Genomic DNA, 20459 nt, shown 5'->3' on the forward strand with positions numbered 1-20459 from the left:
GGATAGATATAATACAAAAATGTATATCCAAAAATGTATCTTTATTGAAATCGATAAAACAAATAAATAGATGCATAAATTGGCAAAGACAGACGCCACCACAAAATACATTGGGACATCAAGTTATAGCATTGCAAGCAGTGGAAAAGGTGGGATGGAAAAACAAGTATAAATAAATACAAGATCACACCATGTGGCTCCTTCACCTAGATTTAAAAAAAACAGGATTCACAACATATACACAATAGAGACCCGGCTAGTGGCACCTCCTAGAGACCTCGACACGTGTTTCGCATCAGCTTCCTCAGCTTCCTTTGCCAATTTATGCATCTATTTATTTGTTTTATCAATTTCAATAAAGATACATTTTTGGATATACATTTTTGTATTATATCTGTGTATATGCTGAGTGTCTGGGTTTGTCCCATCTAGGAGTTATGAGTTCTACATGTATTACATGACCATCTCCACCATTCAGTTCCTTAAAGTCCTTTTTATTCCATTTTTTTCTTCATATCGACCACTGGATCTTCATAAACTACACGTTCAGCAGTCTTGATTTGGAGACATAAATATTTTCAATACGCAACAAAAAGACCCTTCACTGAGTTAAGATCTTCAAATCAAGAGACAGAACATTTGTTCTCCTCAAGGTGTACAATTACACGGATACATTATGAGGAGGAGAATTCCAGGCCTTGATTGGGTTCAAGGCCTCAATAATTCTACACTTCAACGAAAGGTCTTATTTAGTACAGAGTGAAATGTCTTCTTGTTTCAGGCATTGTGAATGTGCCATAACTACCAACTATGGCCTACATTTTGGAGATTTAATTGTCACTAAGAGTCACCAGATTTTTTTTTTTTTTTAGAGCTATCAGTAAATCATTTCACAAGAATGTACCATACAAGTTGTAAATTACTGATAATTTGCACTTTAAATAGAAAACACATACTGCAATAACAGATACTGATCAGCTGTCTGAGGACAGTGAGTGCAGTGCGCAAATACCGTCTCCCTTCTCTCTTCCTGTTCACTGCTACTGTTCATGGCAAAGACCACATACAACTGACCCCCGCCGATCTTATACTGATGACCTATCCTGAGCATAGGTCATCAATAGAGATGTCCCGAACTATTCGCCGGCGAACAGTTCCCGGCTAACATAGCTTGTTCGCGTTCGCCGCGGCAGGCGAACATATGCGATGTTCGGTCCGCCCCCCTATACATCATCATTGAGCAAACTTTGACCCTGTACCTCACAGTCAGCAGACACATGCCAGCCAATCAGCATACCCTCCCTCCCAGACCCTCCCACCTCCTATCAAAAAGCAAGGACAGCATCCATCTTTGATTCATTCTGAAGCTGCAGTGTCACAAATTTGACTAAGTTGTAATCGCAATGCGATTAATACAGGTTATATTAATCGCATTGCGAATTCAACTTAGAGCTGGATTCCTAATGGTTGTTGTATTGCTAGAATATAACGAAGATTGAGAATATAGTGCTATATTCGTTATATTCGTCAATTCTAGCAATACAACCATTAGGAACTCAGATCTAAGTTGTAATCGCAATGCGATTAATACAGGTTATATTAATCGCATTGCGAATTCAACTTAGAGCTGGGTTCCTAATGGTTGTATTGCTAGAATACAATGAAGAATGAGAATATAGTACTATATTCGCTATATTCGTCAATTCTAGCAATACAACCATTAGGCTGAGTTAACACGGGCGAGTATTCCGCGCGGGTGCAATGCGGGAGGTGAACGCATTGCACCCACACTGAATCTGGACCCATTAATTTCTATGGGGCTGTGCACATGAGCTGTGATTTTCACACATCACTTATGCGTTGCGTGAAAATCGCAACATGCTCTATATTGTGCGTTTTTCACGCAACGCAGGCCCCATAGAAGTAAATGGGGCTGCGGGAAAATCGCAAGCATCCGCAAGCAAGTGCAGATGCGGTGCGATTTTCACGCACGGTTGCTAGGAGACGATCGGGATGGAGACCCGATCATTATTATTTTCCCTTATAATATGGTTATAAGGGAAAATAATAGCATTCTGAATACAGAATGCATAGTACAATAGGGCTGGAGGGGTTAAAAAAATAAATAAATAATTGAACTCACCTTAATCCACTTGCTCGCGCAGCTGGCATCTCTTCTGTCTTCATCTTAGCTGTGTGCAGGAAAAGGACCTGTGGTGACGTCACTCCGGTCATCACATGATCCATCACCATGGTAAAAGATCATGTGACGGACCATGTGATGACCGGAGTGACGTCACCACAGGTCCTTTTCCTGCACACAGCTAAGATGAAGACAGAAGAGATGCCGGCTGCGCGAGCAAGTGGATTAAGGTAAGTTACATTATTTTTTAAAAAAATTTAACCCCTCCAGCGCTATTTTACTATGCATTCTGTATTCAGAATGCTATTATTTTCCCTTATAAATCACAGAAAAATTGCACCAAACGGATATGCCACTGACTATACTGGCTAGTCATAAATGCAGATATTAAAAGCTGAGACTTTCGCCAATATATTCCTGTCAGGAAAATATCGGAGCCCATCATTGCACCACGTCACGGTCACTCAGCATGGCAAAGGGTCCTACCACTACGCTAACTGTGGTGTGAACACGGTCTGAAGGTGATGTAATCCAGCTCGCAGCCAGGCTTCCACACAAACGCCTAGCAGGACAACTAGTGCAATGTGAACAAAGCCAAGACTGCAAGCCACGCCCATATCAGACCCTGTGATGGAGGTCACCAGGTGCAAAAGAGTGTTTGAATGCCAGGTAATGGCACATACACTACATATAAAACAAGACAAAAACACAGAAATATAGTGGCAATACTGGAGGAGCGGCTCAACCCCTAACACTGTAGCGTGTTTTACATTGGGGGAGCAGCACTGTTTTTGTCTTATTTTCCCTTATAACCATGTTATAAGGGAGAATAATACAATCTACAGAACACCGATCCCAAGCCCGAACTTCTGTGAAGAAGTTCGGGTTTGGGTACCAAACATGTCGATTTTTCTCACGCGCAAGCAAAACTCATTAGAATGTTTTGCACTCGCGCGGAAAAATCGCGCATGTTCCCGCAACGCACCCGCACCTTTTCCCGCAACGCCCGTGTGAGCTCAGCCTTAGGAACTCAGATCTAAGTTGTAATCGCAATGCGATTAATACAGGTTATATTAATCGCATTGCGAATTCAACTTACCACACTCTGCGTCAACTACGTAATTTTCCATGGGAGTTTTGCCATGGATCCCCCTCCTGCATGCCACAGTCCAGGTGTTAGTCCCCTTGAAACAACTTTTCCATCACTATTGTGGCCAGAAAGAGTCCCTGTGTTTTTTTTTTTAATTCGCCTGCCTATTGAAGTCTATGGCGGTTTGCCCGGTTCGCCCGTTCGCGAACAATTGCGGAAATTCGCGTTCGCCGTTCGCGAAAGGAAAATTTTATGTTCGCGACATCTCTAGTCATCAATAGTAAAAGCCCGTACATCCCCTTCAATGTTCTTAAAAGGGTTGTCCCACAATAAATATCTGTATAGCGACACCTGCTGTTTGCTCTTTTTCTAATCTCTCTGTCCACCACACTAAGATGGATCTGATATTGTTGACCTATCCTGAGGATAGGTCATCAATAGTACAAGCCCGGACAACCTTTTTAAGAAATACAACTTTAGGAGATTTTGCTTTCAATTGGGTAAAGTTTACTGAAGAGGAAGAACTGTCCAGAAGCAACAAGATTGAACCTGCCAAATCCCCATTTATCTAATTTCAGAAAAAATGAGGCTTTATAAGGAAAGTTGAATATGCTGATAGCAGCAATGTGTTGGAATAGGAAGCCTAAAGGCTAGAGGTCATGGTGAGAATTTCATATTTGATGCCAGAAGAGCCTACTGAGACTATAGTCATAATTGGATCAACCCTGAAGGTACACTCCTGATTTACAGTTTATTGTTGCTCACATAGGCTCAACCTATGGGGACTGAGTTATGTGTACAGTTCTCTCTGCCATGGTGAAAATTCCTCATCTTGGTTTGCACATAAATAATTTCTTATATAAGCAAACTACAACTGGATTCTCATTTTATGAGAACAAATGTAAACCAAAAATGAAACTGCAATACATGTTTAGAATCTGAAATGACAAAGTTTGAAATATAAAATCATTGTAATTAGGGAGGGTTCATATGACATTTTGTGCCTCTGCTTGACGTATACGTTAGAAACAAAAAAGAATACAAAAACGCAGCACACTACGTTCTTGTATCCTGCAGAGTCTAATAAAAAAAAAAAGTGTACATTTTTTTTACAATGGTAAAAAAATGTACATGTTTTTTACAATGGAACTCTATGGTGAACGGATGCCACTTTGTCGCATCAGTCTGAGGCATCGATTTACAGTTTTTGTATACGTTCAACGGATGGGAAAAATGTGACGTGAACCCAGCCTTGATGAGCAACTTCTATAGAATAAAAATTCAACCTGAATTTTTGGGTGATGCAATTCTGGAAAACTTTTGGGAGGAAGAGAGAGGGAAAGATCGAATTTCTTTGTGAAATTTGGCGAAGCAGCCGGATGAAATTTTTCATAACTTCGCTCATCACTAGTCACAGGTAAAAATAATAAGCCTCCCTTAGAGTGTGGGAGAGGATAATATCTAAAACACTCGGATGTCTCCGTAAGTCCATCCACCTCTGACCCACACTTTACTGTGGTTATTCCCATATCAGTTATTAAAGCCGAGATGGGAAAAACCCTTTTTAACACTATTATCCAGTCTGCAAAAATGTGACGTACCCATGACAGTCACCTAATAAGGCCTCATGCACGCGACCATATGAATTTTGCAGGCCGCAAATTGCGGATCCGCAAAATACATATACCGTCCGTGTTGCATCTGCATTTATGGCGGACCCGTTGACTTCAATGGGTCTTTGGACCTCATTATGTAACCAACTATAGGACATGTTGTACACAAATGATCCGTGTGATTTCTGCATCCGTATGTCCATTCCGCAAACAGAGAAAATATGTCCGCCAAATGTGGACTGCAGACCTATTGAAGTCAATGTGTCTGCAAAAAAACATGCAGATGGCAGCACACGAATGGTTTGTGGGTTTTGTGCAATTTTTTGATGGTCGTGCCCATGAGCCATGCTATTCAATATTCTCAATATTAAAGGAGTGAGGTTTTTTTCCTGAATTATTTAGAAATAGACAGTATATAGTCAGCAAGAAACATTTCATAAATTTCACTTAAAACAGGACCGGTACGAAACACACGCGTGAAAAATATGTTCCCCACTGGTTTCTTGTATCTGTTCCCTCATTCAGATTCAGGGTAGATAGTCAATTAGGAAGAAGGAGGCACATTAATAAACCAGAGAGCTGTTCTACGCAGCACGATATAGCCTTGTAAACTGAAATTGAATGAAATGCTGCATTTGGTCTCCCACAAACTCAATAAACTAGTTTCGCTCCAATGCATGGTGTTAGAGCACTACTGAGATTGATGGTTTCATTTACAATAGCATATATTAAATTTGGAGTGTAATTTAACAAGAAATACCGTATCCCCGGCCAGCGATGTAGAAATGACTTCAATTTGGAAAAACATAGCGTCTCCTTGCCTGCACTAAACATTAGGTTAGATTGTTTGTGTGTATTTTTCTGCGGGTATCTTCCTTGACTTTTTTTGTTGCTGTTTTTATTTTATTTTATTTTTTATTTTTACATAGGTGGGATTCACATTGAGGGATCTGAATAAGTCTGTTAGTTACATGAGAAATATTTTAACACCTTCTAGTGAGACTCCGATTCGACCTCAAGGACAAGACAGATTTATAACATCTAATTAAGCATCTGCCTGATATAACGGGGGCTTACGGCAGTCGGGCCATCATCGGAGTGATTACGCGTGTGACATCTACTGAAACACCTCGTCAATGTTCTCTAAGGCCCATTTTTAAATAGGTGATTTTTTTTTTGTATAGCCCCTTGATTCAGAGAGACCGACAACGCTGTGGATTTCATATCTCTAATAAGACATTGTTTATTACATTTTAATAACCTATATGTGACTATTCTCTGGATTTTTTAAAGTGGTTTTCCCACGAAAAATATTCTATTCTATTCTGAATACTTTTGAAATTGCATATAATTAGACATTTTGTATAGCCACTGAGTTATTCAATGAAATCCACCTGCTTTTCACTCTTTTACTAATTTCTCTGTCTACCTCACTAAAGTGGACACACATGCTCAGTTCCATCATTCTACACGACAAAGCTGCACCAGACAAGACACACCCCCTGAGAAAGGACATGCCCCTAAGCTGCCAGCTTGAAATACATCTGGTAGAACAATTTGAGCAATCAATGTGGAGATCTCTGGATCCATGTTAGGTACAGGGCTGGTTCTAGCTTTGTTAGAAAGCGGTTGTCATGTACTACAGTATATGATGTCTGTTTACTTTAATCATGGGATAATCCCTTTAATAAAAAAATAGGTAGATAAGTTACTGGGTCTAATTTTTTGCACCTTGTGGATAGTAGTTCCCGTCCTGGCTCTTTAACTTCCTCTCTGCATGGCAGAAAGTATCAACACCTTCTGTCAGACCAGCGAGGAGTGAGGGGTGGTATCCATACGGTATCCCAGTAGAGTGGTTGGTCAGGAATTCACTTATTATGCTATGTATATCAATGCAGTACCTTCTGTGGCTAGGTTTATTAAGCCTAGGCCTAAGAGAACAATAAAGCTGTCATTCTGCCAATTATTCCAGTCCGACGCCTACTATTCTAATGAGGATTACCTGGAAGATAACCATTTCCCTATGCAAAACCTGAGATTCCCTTACGTCCTACCAGCAGCAGAGATGGGGTTAACTGCCCCCTATGGACTGGTAGGACCGGCGCAATTTTTAATGAGCCCAAAAACCAATAATAAAGTTCCCACTCCCTCAAAAGGAGGGAAATACCCCCCAGCCACCGTGTTTTTTTCTGTCCTTTGGACAGGTGGACTGGCTTGTAGCTCCCCCCTCTTTTTTTCTTTTTAGTTGGGGGGAGCATAGATTTTGGGGATATGACATAGATTTTTCCCCTTAGGGTTTTGAGATTGCCCTTTTCTTCTGGCCCCTCCTCCCCTCTCTAACCTGTTTTATCCTTGCGCTGTTTAGGGGAGCTCCGGCGATCTGGTCCTCTCGTCGCTCTCTATTGCGGGCACCGGCTGAGGGATTCCGCTCGCCGCTGCCTTCCCTGGATGACGTCACCAGCGACGTCACTTCTTGTGGCTCCTCCTCGCCGGCAGCTATGCGCTGCCGGCGCTGACTCCATAGCAGGGGAGGCGGGGGAGGAATTGAATGACCTTTTGGGTTAGATTTTCTGTTAGGCAGGGAGATTATTAAGTCCCCTGTTTTCGATGGGGAATGACATCCCTAAAGGGAAAAAAAAAAAAAAAAGAGGAAGGAAAATAGGAGAAAAAGGGGGCAGGCTGCATCAACTGTGATTCATTTGCCTGCAATAGTTCCGCCCTAGGGCGGACCCTTACGCCTCCTTATAAGCCCTCAGTTGTCTTTACTCAGTCTCTGGTTGTGCAGCTTTCTAAACAAGCCTCCAGAGCCCTATTGCGCTGAGAGAGAATTTTCTCTAGCTTTCCTTGTGATATTGAGACCTCGGAGCTTCGTTCGCTGTTTGGTGGGCCTATTCTTAAGGTGATGTTTTGTCTTCTTATTGCTGAATAAGATTTTAATCCTCCTCTTTCTTTTTCGCAGTCATGTCTTCTCTGCGAGATTCTAATCAGCGGAATTCCACCGCCAAACGCAAGCACTTGGCCTGTTTCGACTGTAATACCCCCCTAGACGACAACTGCCCGTATTCAAGATGTGACAGCTGCCGTTCCCGTACCACTACTGAACCCACGATGCAGGAAATGTATCAGTGGGCTAGGTGTTATGTGGATGATTCAATCAAGGGGGTAGTCAAGCTTTTGAATGAGAGGTTGCCGGGACCCTCCCAAACTCCTATGGAGGTCACCGCATCAAGCGAGAGAGCCACTGTTGTTTCTGTGGGCTCATCATCCTCTAACGAGGAGGAATTAACCTCATGTTTTTTTTTTCTCCAGAAAAAACTCAAAAGCTTTTGAAGTCCATCAGGTCGGGGGACCAGGATGTTGACGTTGGGGAGTCCTCCGATCCCGCCGATCGGGCACAGCGTGTCTTTAAGGCGGATGAGACCCTCCGTTCAGTCATGCGTACTGAATGGAAGAAACCGGAGAAAGGACCAGTCCTGACTCGCAAATTCAAGATAATGTTTCCAATGGCGAAACCCTTGATGGAATCGTGGGGTTCCATTCCCAGGGTTGACATGGCCATAGCCAAGTTGTCTAGACCCACTCTGGTGCCTGCAGATGATGGGTCGAGTCTGCAAGACCCTCTTAAAAGAAGGGCGGAGTGCACACTAAGAAGAAGCTATTCAGCCGCTGCAGCTTCAGCATCTGCTGCCATAGCAGCATCCGAAGTGTCGTCCTTCTTGAGGAATAAGTTGAATCAGATCCAGACTGACGTGGATCAGAGTGTATCCCGTGATGACATCCTGGCTGCTTTTAAAACGGTGAATCTGGCTATGGACTTCTTATGTGACACTACGCAAGTACAGCTAAAGCTCGCAGCCAAGACCATGGGCTTAGTCTCTGCAGCCCGTAGACCGTTATGGCTGAAACCATGGAAGGCAGATAATGCCTCAAAATATAATTTGTGTGGGCTTCCGTTTGAGCCCGATCGGCTTTTCGGGTCCGAGCTAGACAAAATTATGGAGGGCCTCTTCGATAAAAAGGGCAAGAGTCTTCTGCAACAGCCCTTTCGAGGACGCTCCAGTCAGCATTGGGGGGGCAGACAGGGCCAGCAGACTTCTTCCTGTAGAAACTGGGGGGGGGCAGCGAAGATCTTCAAGGCGCCCCCGCAGACCCACTAAGGAGGCCAATCCCTCCTGACTACGAGCCTCCCAGAGGCTCTTGGTTTCCCCCTGCTATCCCTGCCGTTACGCCTCTGGCTTTCCCCGTACCCTCTCCCCAGATCCCCGTGGGGGGGGGGCGTCTTTCCCATTTCAAGGAGGTTTGGACCCAGGAGATTGCAGATCCCTGGGTTCTAAGCATCGTTTCCTAGTGGTACCTCATAGATCTCGTCTCTCTCCCCCAAAAAAGATTCGTTATCAATCGAGGCTTTTAGCCTGCCAAACAGAGGATTTTAGAATCCTACATCCAGGACTATATTTCAAAGGGGGCTCTGGAGGAAGTTGCGGCAGGGGAGCAGGGCCTAGGGATTTATTCTCCAGTATTTCTGGTTCCCAAGAAAACAGGCGATCTCCGGATGATAATCGATTTGAGTTACCTCAATCGATTTATAAGAAGGCCAAGGTTTCGTATGGAAACCATAAGGTCAGTCAGCCATATCCTCAAACTTGGAGATGTGATGGCCACTCTGGATCTCAGGGATGCTTACCTCCATATTCCGATCCATCCCGTTTCTCGGAAATATCTCAGGATCGCGGTCCAGATTTCCGGGGTTCTCAGGCATTTTCAGTTTGCCGCCCTTTCCTTTTGGAATCTCATCTGCCCCCCTTATGTTCACCAAGGTGGTGGTAGCAGTGGTGGCAGCACTGAGACTTCAAGGACTGACCATTGTCCCTTACCTGGACGACTGGCTCCTTTTGGCGGCCACCGTACCAGTTCTGACCCACCATCTTCATCTGGCAATTTTCTTTTCTGCTCCGCCTAGGGTGGATCATCAACTGGCAGAAATCGAATGTGAGCCCTTCGACTTCAATACAATACCTAGGTTTCATAGTCGACTCTGTGGAGATGTCCCTTCAGTTGACACCAGAGAGGAAGTCCCAGGTACAAGACCTAGCATTCGGACTCTCATCTCAGCGGCTGCGGACGCAGTCCCTTGGACGTTATGGCACCTCCGCCCTCTTCAAACAGAAGTTTTGAACCGGTGGGACGGCAGCCCTACGGGGCTAGATTCCCTATACTCTCTATCCTCAAAAACTCGGAATTCCCTGAGATGGTGGTTCCATCTCCCTGCAGGGAAGTCTATGACCCAACCATCTTGGCTCATATTGACTACAGATGCGTCCCTAGTAGGCTGGGGCGCTCATCTAGACGGTTCCACAGTTCGGGGAACTTGGTGTCCCATGGAGCGGCATCTCTCCTCCAATCTCCGCGAGATGCGAGATATACGGCTAGCCCTCCTTCACTTCGCCCCTCAGATCCGGGGCAAAGCGGTGAAAGTACAGTCAGACAATATGACTGCAGTTCTTTACATAAACAAACAGGGGGGTACGAGATCCCTACCCCTTCTTTCAGAGATCGGGGTAATTTTACGGTGGGCAGAGTTGAACCTATCCCATCTATCTGCCACCCACATTCGAGGGTCCCTCAACATGATTGCAGATCGTCTAAGTCGCGGATTACCGACCATGGAGTGGTCTCTGCATCCGGAGATCTTCAAGCAGATATTCCTCGGTTGGGGATCACCGGAGGTGGATCTCATGGCAACCAGGTTCAATGCCAAGGTACAGAGGTTCTGCTCTCTATACAGGGAGGACAACCCCCTGGCGATAGATGCTCTGTCGATACCGTGGAGGTTCCGGCTGGCTCACATCTTCCCTCCCTTTTCCATGATACCGAGGGTATTGATGAAGATCCGTCAGGATCGGGCCTCGGTAATAGCCATCATTCTGTTCTGGCCCAAGAGATCCTGGTTTACCCAGCTCATTCAGATGAGTCGGGGACAATACTGGAGACTCCCCTCGGAGCAGACCCTGGTGTCGTGGGACACACATCTCTGCCCAGATCTGCACAGATTCAACCTGACAGCCTGGAGGTTGATCAGTCCCTTCCCAGAGGAGAAGGGCTCTCTCAGGCGGTCCTGAGAACGCTATCACATTCAAGAGCGGAGTCCACTAAGAAAGCCTACTCCAGAGTGATGAGAATCTTCACCTCTTGGTGTGATTCCAACCAGGTGGCGTCTACAGATCCGCCCCTTTTCGCCATACTACAATTCCTTCAGGATGGACTAGACAAGGGCCTTGCTCCGGCCACTTTGAAGGTTCAGGTTTTTGCCATCTCGGCCTGTCTAAACAAGCCATATTCTCGGGATCCGCTCATCAAACGCTTCCTGAAAGGAGCCGAGAGATTGAAGCCTACAATACTGAGACCCATTCCTCAGTGGGATCTTTCAGTAGTGCTCAATGGGTTAGCATCTCCTCCCTTTGAGCCATTGGAGGAGGTCGGTTTTAAGTTTGTCACCTTAAAGACCGTTTTTTTTGCTAGCTGTGACCTCAGCTAAGAGGGTTTAGGAGTTACAAGCCTTCTCGGCTCTGCATCCATATATCACCTTTTCGCAGGATCGGGTCCTCTTAAGGTTCTTACCCTATTTCAGACCTAAGGTTTTATCCTTTCAGAATGTTAACCAGGTAATTTCCTTACCAGTTTTATTTTCTTCCGCCTCCTCCGATGTTCCTGTCAGACATCCTCTGGACATATCGAGATGCCTCCAGACCTATGTGGATAGGTCCAAGGAGTTCAGGATTGATGAGAATCTCTTCATCCTGTTTGACTACTGTAAATCTAAAGGCCGCAAAGCGTCTAAAGTTTCCATTAGTCGCTGGATCAGAGAAGCCATTAGAGAGTCCTTTCTGTCTCAATCTCTGGACCCTCCGGAGTTTGTTAGGGCCCATTCTACTAGGGCCGTTTCAACCTCTGTGGCGGAAAGAAATCATCTTCTCTTAAAGTTAATCTGTAAATCGGCTTCCTGGAGCTCTGAATCGACCTTTATATCGCACAACAGAGTTGGTGCTAAGTTTGCGGAGTTTTTGGCCTTTGGGCAGACTATCCTTAATTCTGCCAGGCAGGAAGGCCCTCCCTAGGGGTTTCTTCTTGTTATCTCCCCGTCTGTACTTCTGGTAGGACGTAAGGGAATCGTTAATTTCTAACGATAGTTTGTTTTCCCTTAGTCCTAACAGCAGCACAATAATTTCCCACCCTAAGTACGTATGCTTGCTGAAAACATGGTACCTGGGGGGTAGTTCCCTCCTTTTGAGGGAGTGGGAACTTTATTATTGGTTCTTGGGCTCATTAAAAATTCCGCCGGTCCTACCAGTCCACAGGGGGCAGTTAACCCAGTCTGTGCTGCTGTTAGGACTAAGGGAAAATAAATTATCGGTAGAAATTAACGATTGCTCTATTCCATTCAGGACTTTTCTCTCTCTGAGATTTCTTTTACAGGACAAGGACAATATTTTGGATTTCATTTCAATGGCTGACAAAAAAAAAATTGCCCAAAAAAATTAAAAAATGTTCTATGATATTGAGTTTAAACAAAAAATCTTTTTTTTTATGGAAGTGTTCCTTAGGATGAAAGAAAATGCATTTAGGGAAAATCAAAATGAATATCAATACTACAAATCAACCTACAGGAAATTGAAGGCAGAATTTAATAATAGCGATAAAAAGAGGAAAAAAGATTTACATACGGTTACTGGATTTTAAAATAAAGGCGCTGTTCAGTCAGGAATTCAAATATATGAAATCAGTAAGTAGAGGGGATGATTTACTGCTATTAATTTTCCTTAGAACTTGTTCCTTGGCTGCTTTTTATCTCAGCTCCATTATTATTATCTTAGATCATCGCTCTACAGGAAACCCTGTATTTGTAGTAGTAGTTATACACTGCGTGCAGAATTATTAGGCAAATGAGTATTTTGACCACATCATCCTCTTTATGCATGTTGTCTTACTCCAAGCTGTATAGGCTCGAAAGCCTACTACCAATTAAGCATATTAGGTGATGTGCATCTCTGTAATGAGAAGGGGTGTGGTCTAATGACATCAACACCCTATATTAGGTGTGCATAATTATTAGGCAACTTCCTTTCCTTTGGCAAAATGGGTCAAAAGAAGGACTTGACAGGCTCAGAAAAGTCAAAAATAGTGAGATATCTTGCAGAGGGATGCAGCACTCTTAAAATTGCAAAGCTTCTGAAGCGTGATCATCGAACAATCAAGCGTTTCATTCAAAATAGTCAACAGGGTCGCAAGAAGCGTGTGGAAAAACCAAGGCGCAAAATAACTGCCCATGAACTGAGAAAAGTCAAGCGTGCAGCTGCCAAGATGCCTTTTGCCAGCAGTTTGGCCATATTTCAGAGCTGCAACATCACTGGAGTGCCCAAAAGCACAAGGTGTGCAATACTCAGAGACATGGCCAAGGTAAGAAAGGCTGAAAGACGACCACCACTGAACAAGACACACAAGCTGAAACGTCAAGACTGGGCCAAGAAATATCTCAAGACTGATTTTTCTAAGGTTTTATGGACTGATGAAATGAGAGTGAGTCTTGATGGGCCAGATGGATGGGCCCGTGGCTGGATTGGTAAAGGGCAGAGAGCTCCAGTCCGACTCAGACGCCAGCAAGGTGGAGGTGGAGTACTGGTTTGGGCTGGTATCATCAAAGATGAGCTTGTGGGGCCTTTTCGGGTTGAGGATGAAGTCAAGCTCAACTACCAGTCCTACTGCCAGTTTCTGGAAGACACCTTCTTCAAGCAGTGGTACAGGAAGAAGTCTGCATCCTTCAAGAAAAACATGATTTTCATGCAGGACAATGCTCCATCACACGCGTCCAAGTACTCCACAGCGTGGCTGGCAATAAAGGGTATAAAAGAAGAAAATCTAATGACATGGCCTCCTTGTTCACCTGATCTGAACCCCATTGAGAACCTGTGGTCCATCATCAAATGTGAGATTTACAAGGAGGGAAAACAGTACACCTCTCTGAACAGTGTCTGGGAGGCTGTGGTTGCTGCTGCACGCAATGTTGATGGTGAACAGATCAAAACACTGACAGAATCCATGGATGGCAGGCTTTTGAGTGTCCTTGCAAAGAAAGGTGGCTATATTGGTCACTGATTTGTTTTTGTTTTGTTTTTGAATGTCAGAAATGTATATTTGTGAATGTTGAGATGTTATATTGGTTTCACTGGTAAAAATAAATAATTGAAATGGGTATATATTAGTTTTTTGTTAAGTTGCCTAATAATTATGCACAGTAATAGTCACCTGCACACACAGATATCCCCCTAAAATAGCTAAAACTACTTCCAAAAATATTCAGCTTTGATATTAATGAGTTTTTTGGGTTCATTGAGAACATGGTTGTTGTTCAATAATAAAATTAATCCTCAAAATCACAACTTGCCTAATAATTCTGCACTCCCTGTAGTTAAAGGGGTTTTCTGAGATTTTAATACTGATGATCAGTATCTGATCAGTGGGGGTCAATCAGCTGTTTGAGAAGGCAGCAGAGCTCACAGTACCGCCATGGCCTTTTTGCTGTTTTCCCTAAGCCATGTGATGTCACGTTCATTGGTCACATGACCTGGGCACAGCTATACAATGTACGGCGCTGTGCTTGGTAAGCACAGGTACCAGTACCTTCTCAAACAGCTGATTGGAGGGGGTACCAGGTGTCAGACCCCACCGATCAGATACTGATGACCTAGCCAGAGGATTTGCCAGCAGTATTAAAATATCAGAAAACCCTTTTAAAGTACTAATGGTGGTTCTAGTAGCAATAATATTGAAACTAGTAGTAATAATAGTTGAATTGATAGAAGTAACAGCAGTCAAAGTAATAGTTGTCATAATGATAGTGGTTTTAGTGGTAGCAGTAGAAATAATAACAGAAGTGGTAGTAATTGGAGTAGTCAAAAAGTAGTAGTAATAAAAATAATGGTTGAATTGGTAGTAATAGTAGTTGAAGTAGCAGTAGTAGTAACAATAGCAATAGTAGCAATAGAAGTAGTGCTAGAAGGGGAAATAATTGAACTGACAGTAATAATAGTTGAAATAGTTGAATAGTCGTATGAATGAGCTAATTTCCAGTACTATTGTTCACCAATAAATTCCACTTTTACTCCAGATATTTTAAAAAAATGGTACATAATTGAAACAGGTTATGACTTAGACTTGTGTCGAAACACGTAAATTGATTCGATGGCTCAGTTTCTGTCACAATGTTTTTAATGTCTGGAATAAAAGTGGATTTTATCGGTAATCAACAGTGCTGCAAATCTGCTAGTTCATACAAGTTATCCTGTGTCGGGAGTCCCATGCACATAGTTGTGGGTGAGCTGAAGTTATATGAAGTGCTTGTATTCTTGGAGTTTAATAGTAGTAATAATAGCTGTAGTAGTGATACGAGTACTCATAATAATAGTTGATTTGGTAGTAGTAGTAATAATATTTGAACTAATAGTAACAGAAGTAGTAGTGATAGGAGTACTATTAATAGTTGAATAGTAGTAGCAAGTGGTAGTAATGAGTAACAGTAATAATAGTTGACTTGGTAGTAATAATAGCTGAATATTAGTAGTGATAATAACAATAGTAGTAACCGGAGTAGTGATTGGTGTCATCATGATAATAGTTGAAGTATTAGTAGTAGTAATAGAAGTTGAAGTGATAGATTTAGTAGTAGTAGTAATAGTTGCAATGTTAGTAATAATAGCTGAATAATAGTAGTAATAATAGCAGTAGTAACAATAGGAGTAGTGATTGATGTAGTAGAGATAATAGTTGAAGTAATAGTAGTAGTAAAAAAAGAAGTGGAAGTAATAGGAGTGGTAGTAATATTAGCAGTAGTAGCAATAGGGGTAGTGATTGTTGTAGTAGTGATAATAGTTGAAGTAATAGTAATAATAGTTGAATTGTTAGTAATAATAGCTGAATAGTCGTACTAATAATTGCAGTAGTAACAATAGGGGTAGTGATTGGTGTTGTAGTAATAATAAAAGTAGTTGCAATAGGAGTAGTAGTAATAATTAGAGATGAGCAAAGTTTTCAAAAATTCGATTTGGGTCCCAGTAGCTCATTAGTGGAACAAAATAAGGACATGGAGGTGGCAACAATAAAATAGTAGAGATTAAAAAAAAAGGTTCTTTTAATCCATGTTGTGGCAATACAAACACATACGTTTGAATCCCTTCTGTTAGCTGTAGAATGACTGTGCATCACTATTAGGCTTAGTTCGCACTTCACTTATTTGGTCAGGTATTCTCATCAGTTATTGTCAGCCCAAAGCAGTTGCAGGTCAAAACCACAGAACAGGTGCAGATCTTGTCATGATACCTAATCCGAGAGTAGTCTTGACTCCTGAATTTGCCTCACAATAAGTAATGGAAATTGAAGTAGTGGCCCCAGGACAGTGGGAGGGTATAGGAAGCAAGGCTGTTTTTACATCACTGTTTATTTTTCCGTTCTTCATCAGAAGAACAGGCCAAAAAAAAGGGTAGTTTGAGCATCCCCCTTTAATCCATCAGTATTTGGTCAGCATTTGATCAAAAACAGGAGTGGGTCCAAACGAGAGATGACATGTGTTGTGTTTTGGACCCACTACTGCTTTTGGCTTCCAAATCATGATCAAATCCTGATGCAAAATTCTGACCTTGTAATAGAGGCCTCATGCTCAATTTGCATGAGTTTTGGCCACTTGTATCTGAAATTGGTTTTATTCAGATGGAAAAGAAGTCCTGCATGCAGTACTTTTTTAGCTTCTATCGCACGGTCAGTATTTGGTCAGTTTTTTACATCAGTATTTGATCAGTATTGGTAAGGCAAAAACAAGAGTGGATCCAAAACAGAGATAACATGTGATGGAAATATTTGCATGTGCAGCAACCGGGACTGCAGTGGCAATGTGTGTGTGGTGGCCTGATGGGTGCAGTAGTTGGTACTCACGTTTCTCCAGCTCTCTGGGCCAGCGTGTAGTGATGGAAAGGAAGGCACTGGATTCCTTTGGGGCACACTCTTCCGCTGACTGTCTATCTTCCAGGTGTGGAGTATACATCTATAAACGTCTTTGTTTCACAAGGTCGGTACATATATCTTGCCTTCCTGGCCTCACAATTTCCAATAACACGGCCACACTGTCCATAGAGGAATGCAGCTCTAAATACAACTTGTACTTCACTGTGGAGTGTGAACAGGCACTGTAGGCTAACTTCTGTCTCACACTTGGTGCTAATGGAGTCTATAGGGTGAGGTAACACTCTCCTCTCCACTAGTCTCTCCTTATACTCCTCAACACTCTGGGCTTCGGTTATTCCTTTCTTGAGGACTACTCTTGGTCTGCACACAACTCAGAGGGGTAGCTAATTGTCAGCTCTTCTAGGTTCAGCAGGTCCAGCCCTACCTTCGGTTAGCTCGCTCTTTTTCTCTGACTCTGCAGTCTGGCTGAGGAATCTGACTTTTGTGTTTGACTCCGGAGGTCGCATTCCTTGGCTGTACACTAAACATATGCTGACCTGGCTGCACTGCTCTCAACTGCTGCACTTTACTTCATAACTTCAGCTCCCTTTTTCTGCCTCACCCTTCCTATATCCTGTTCTATATACAGGTATATCTGTAGTGCCAGTACCAACTAGTGGTGACTGATGTGAAGTGGTGGTTTACCAGCCTGTTTAGGAATTACAGCAATTGTACATATATATCATGAAATGACATTCTGAAAATACCCTTATATACAGGGCCTCACTACTGCTACAGAGTGGGACACTACACATGTCTTCTGTGTTTTGGACCCACTACTGCTTTTGGCTTCAAAATCACGATCAAATCCTGATGCAAAATACTGATCGTGTGATAGAGGCCTTATGGACGCTCAAACGACAGGACCCCTTTTTTTGTTATTCTTTTGTTATTCTGACGGATGAGAAGAACAGAAAAATAAATGTCAATGTCAACAAAGCCAAAAAGGGACACTAGTGGCCCTGTACCAGACTGGTGCGCATAAAGAATCCTAATAGTGACCCCGGAACAGACTGGTGAGGGTGGCAACAGCATGAAGGGTCACAATAGTGTCCCCATAAGAGTAGTGAGGGTGGCAACAACATAAAGAGTCTGAATAGTGGCCCCGGAACAGAGTGGGAGGCGGGTGCAGCAGTAACAGCACAAGATGGTGGTAGATCAAGCAGTGACATGGAACGGGTACACTGACGCCACTTATGCAGTGGGTCAGGATATGGGTGGTTAATAGTCTATAGTTTGTTCGTGACGCCAATTGCAGCGTGCGCAGAGTACTATCACAGGGTCCTCCCAAGGTGTTATAACGCACGTCCCAGGTTAGGAATGCCAGAGTGGTGTAATGGCCTATAATGTCTCTGTAGGATAGCGGTAGTAGTGTCAACGGTGTCTCCTACCTGGGTACGGCTGGACTCCTGGCTCACTTGCAATAAATTTGAGTGAAGTGATAGTAGGAGTAATAGAGGAATTTTGCAGTAGAAATGATGTCTAGACCTTTAGATGAAGTTCAAACTTCTTTACTGAAGATAACTTGTATCCAAGCAGTATACAGCTTTGGTCTTTTGTCCCAGCAGGTTATAGCAATCATTGGTAGGAATAAATGCTTCTACTTGATATGTGGGGAGCTTGCAGGATAGGACGTCTGCTTGGTAGCTCTATAACTGTGGCAGGAATTAATCTTCTGCACCTCTGCTGTATGGGGACAGACTAACTGAGGAGGAATGGCTTCTTCTAGGTCCCTGGACTTTACTCACAGATGATTTCTCAGGGGATGCTTTCTTCCTGGAATTCTGGAGGTTGCCTGCAGTTTCTGCTTTCTTTTCATCCAGTTGAGCTGCAGGGCTCAGACTGGGAATTTGATCAAGTCTCAGACTGAGACTTGGTCCTTGCTGTCTTCCCTATGCAGGGGCCAACTAGAACTGGTTCTAACTGTTTTTTTCCTCCCTTGCTGCAGGAAGCTGGAAATCTCCACTGCTCTTCAGCAGGGGGGGGGGGGGGGGGGCAGAATAGAACAGGATCTTTCCACTCTGAACGGCCATAACAATAAAACTATCTCTACCATTGATGCTGCCACCTGCTGGTGGACCTGTATAATTACAGGAAACGTATTTAATATAGGTTTTACATGCACATTTGTGAAGACATAATCAAAATCACATCAGGTGACAATATAACGGCTCCTAGAGGATAGTAGCGGGGTAGAGGAGTGTAGTAACACAACTCTGGGGTGTTACAATCACAGTAGAAGCAAATGGCAGTAGAGGCAGCAGGCCGGTGGCATCAGGTGGGTGACAGCATCAGAATAGTGGCAGCAGCATGTGGGCAAAAGTAACTGGCTATTTGACACAATGATCCAATGTGGCAGCACACTACATTCAGATCATTACTTCCAGAATGATCTAGTCTTTTGTATTAGACACATCTGTCTGGAAATCCTGGTTAATCCAGGCCTGATTCATCTTTAAAAAGGTTAGTCTCTTAACATTTTGTGTTGAAAGACGAGTTCTCTTTGGGGTAACTATGCCACCCGCCACACTAAACACTCACTCTGATGCCACACTAATGGCCGGGCAGGAAAGCTTGCACAGGGCAAACTCAACCAATTAAGGCCACAATTCAAGTTTGGCTGCCCAGTAGTCCAGGGGATCTTGGATCTGGGGTGACTGAGTGCAGTCCAAGTATGCCACCACCTGCCGATTCAGGTTCTGCTCTATGTCCTGCTGCTGCTGTGTGGTTTCTTCAGTAAGCAGGTGTAGAAAAGTGCTCATTAGAGACTCAACACGAGTCTACTTTCACACCTGCGCTTTCCCTTTCCGCTATTGAGATCCGTCATAGGATCTCAATAGCAGAGGAAAACTCTTCAGTTTTGTCCACATTCATTGTCAATAGGGTCAAAACTGAACTGAAGGGAACGGAGTACACTAAAATGCATTCCTTTCTGTTTTATTGCGTTCCCGTGACGCACACAAAAGCACTGCCAGCAGCATTTTTGAGCGCGTCCTGGGATGCGGAGCAAGACGGATCCGTCATGACTCACAATGTAAAATGGTGATGGATCAGTTTTCTCTGACACAAAATAAAACGGATCCGTCCCCCATTGACTTGCAATGGTTTTAGAGATTGATTCGTCATGGCTATTTTAGAGATAATACAACAGGATGCGTTCATAACGGGTGCAGACGGTTGTATTGACGGAAGCGTTTTTGCTGATCCATGATGGATACAAACTAAGAAGACAGGTTGGCATTAGCAGGAGGTGCTTCAAACCCACATGCAGTTGTGCATATATATAGGGGAGCAGATCCTGCATTTGTGGCCCGTTGCTAATGGCAATCCCCAGCAAAATGCATACAATGGAGGATGCCCGCAGCGAACCACAAGTACCACAATAGACATCCTACACAAGGTAACAAGTGCGGATGTAATAATTAATATAACAATATAACAAAACAATAACGAACACAGGTGCACACTGCAGTAATACTAAATCCTCAAACTGATTTTAAAATTGAGAGATTAGTCAACATGTCCCACGGTGTAGAACATGTCTAAGCCCGGACACCGCGACAAG

This window comes from Bufo bufo, chromosome 7 (assembly GCF_905171765.1).
Source record: "Bufo bufo chromosome 7, aBufBuf1.1, whole genome shotgun sequence".
Lineage (NCBI taxonomy): Eukaryota > Metazoa > Chordata > Amphibia > Anura > Bufonidae > Bufo > Bufo bufo.